General features: G+C 39.8%; 2 protein-coding genes across 2 annotated transcripts in view; one reads left to right on the forward strand and one right to left on the reverse strand.

The window, feature by feature from the left end:
* The window catches only part of LOC106875508 (serine protease 48), a 466,125-nt gene that overhangs the window by 427,125 nt on the left and 36,365 nt on the right, over positions 1-2,635 (reverse strand). The window lies entirely within an intron of this gene.
* The window catches only part of LOC106884085 (DDB1- and CUL4-associated factor 13), a 21,871-nt gene that overhangs the window by 8,307 nt on the left and 10,929 nt on the right, over positions 1-2,635 (forward strand). The window lies entirely within an intron of this gene.

A 2,635-nucleotide genomic window follows, 5' to 3' on the forward strand; every position in this document is an offset into this window, starting at 1 on the left:
AGAACCCCACACAAGAGCCAGTTCAGGGGCACTGGCATCGATCTCGCTCGAAGAAATTTCATGTGTCACCAGCACAAGAGCCAGTCCAGGGGCACTGGCAACAATCTTGCTTGAAAAAACCTCATGTATATGTATATACTACGGGCCTCTTTCAGTTTCCAGCTACCAAATCCGCTCACAAGGCTTTGGTCAACCCAAGGCTATAGTAGAAGACACTTGCCCAAGGTGCCATGCAGTGAGACTGGACTTGGAACCATGTGGTTGGTAAGCAAGCTTCTTACCACACAGCCATGTGTATTTGTTATGAAGTTTTCAAGAAACTTCATGGCTCACTGGACAACATGCTAGACTATTTATCACATGGTCTTAAGTTCAAACTACATCCAAACAGAAAGCTACCAAAATAATTTGCCTTTCTTGAGGCACCCAATTGCTGTATCAAGTTTGAACTCGTGACTAATAGTCTGATATCTTAATATCCCACTATGTTCCAGAAGTGTGATATAAAAAAGGACTCCTTCTAATAGTTAAAATGGTAGTGATGAAAGCACAACTGACTGGGGAAATGCAATCAAGAAATAACCCCAATACTGAATGAGTCAACAAAGGTTTCTCTTAACTTATTTTACTACTATATTTCTAACTAATTAGATACATTCACTCTGTTTTTCAATTAAATTCCAAAAGAATCTAGAACTTAGACATGTTTCATTTAAAACAATTTTAACTTCTTCATTTATTGATATGTGAATATTGGTATTTGGAACAAAATTTACAGAAATTTTAGGATTTTAGCAACAGGATTTTTGATAAAAACTGGTAAATTTGTTAGACTGTAAAATTACAAGATATCAACATATAAAATTGGTTTTTCAGGTAATATTTAACTGAGATATTTGTAACAGAATTGTAATATAGAAAAATTGTTCATATTGATTTACACTGTAATACAATTTTTGTCCTTGGGTAGCAACTGTTATTTTCCATTTGCTTACTCCTAGAAAGTATGAAAAATGGCTAATATTTCTTTCAGATTTTGCTTTTGTTACATTTATTCAAACATTGAAGAATCCTTCTCAACACATGGCTATGATATTCCCCCACTACTCCTGCTCTTGATCACAGATGCACATATTGTCAGCCACTAAGGAATGTGCTGAAGTGGTTAAGGTAAATCTATGGTATTGAGCTGAATATTTGCTATAATGATATTTTTGCTTCAGCAACTCAGCATTGAATCTGTCTGAAATGTAATGGAAAATAGGTCAGTTTCAAAACATTGATGTCCATGTCACAAAAGCAAAGTTCAAAGAGAATAGTAGTCATTTCCTTTGATCTTTAGATAGGAAATAACACTTATTGACCAAAGACATTTCGATTTGCTTTAAGTGTAAAAAGTTACAGGAAAGATAACTGTAATGATTTGGACATTCAGAAATCAAATTTCATATTATAAAATGTTGGACAGTGTACTGGAAGAATTTATCTAGTGAAATCTCATTAGCTCTAACACAGTAATGAAATTTATATTAATATTATCTTTTAAATCATCATCATCATCATCATCGTTTAACGTCCGCTTTCCATGCTAGCATGGGTTGGACGATTTGACTGAGGTCTGGTGAAACCGGATGGCAACACCAGGCTCCAGTTTAATTTGGCAGAGTTTCTACAGCTGGATGCCCTTCCTAACGCCAACCACTCAGAGAGTGTAGTGGGTGCTTTTACGTGTCACCCGCACGAAAACGGCCACGCTCGAAATGGTGTCTTTTATGTGCCACCCGCACAAGTCAGTCCAGGGGCACTGGCAACGATCTCGCTCGAAAATCCTACGGGAGCCAGTCAGGTGGTACTGGCAACGGCCACGCTCAAAATGGTGCATCTCATGTGCCACCCGCACAAGAACCAGTCCAGGGGCACTGGCAACGATCTTACTTGGCTTGCCGGGTCTTCTCACGCACAGCACATTTCCAAAGGTCTCGGTCAGTAGTCATCGCCTCGGTGAGGCCCAATGTACGAAGGTCTTGCCTCACCACCTCAATATATATGCTAATTATTGATGGGTTGATAATAATAGGCCCATGTAAAGTTTCGTGTGGTATTGGGCAGTTTGGTAACTAAAGAATTAAATCTAAATTACAATTGGACCATAACTTAGTACAGTGGATAGAAGGATAGAATCAGTTAAGTGTTACACAAAAAAGTTTTTCTAGTAGTTTGCATCTGTGTTTCGAACTGAAATCTTTCTATGGTTGACTTGGCTGTTTAACATCTGGGGGTCAATAAAATAAGTCCCAGTCAAGTATTGGGGATTAGTATAGTCATATGCTCCAACCTCTGCGGAGGCGCAATGGCCCAGTGGTTAGGGCAGCAGACTCGCGGTCATAGGATCGCGGTTTCGATTCCCAGACCGGGCGTTGTGGGTGTTTATTGAACGAAAACACCTAAAGCTCCACGAGGCTCCGGCAGGGGATGGTGGCGAACCCTGCTGTACTCTTCCACCACAACTTTCTCTCACTCTTACGTCCTGTTTCTGTTGTGCCTGTAATTCAAAGAGTCAGCCTTGTCACACTGAATATCCCTGAGAACTACGTTAAGGGTACACGTGTCTGTGGAGTGCTCAGCCACTTGCACG

The sequence above is a fragment of the Octopus bimaculoides genome, chromosome 3, assembly GCF_001194135.2.
Source record: "Octopus bimaculoides isolate UCB-OBI-ISO-001 chromosome 3, ASM119413v2, whole genome shotgun sequence".
Lineage (NCBI taxonomy): Eukaryota > Metazoa > Mollusca > Cephalopoda > Octopoda > Octopodidae > Octopus > Octopus bimaculoides.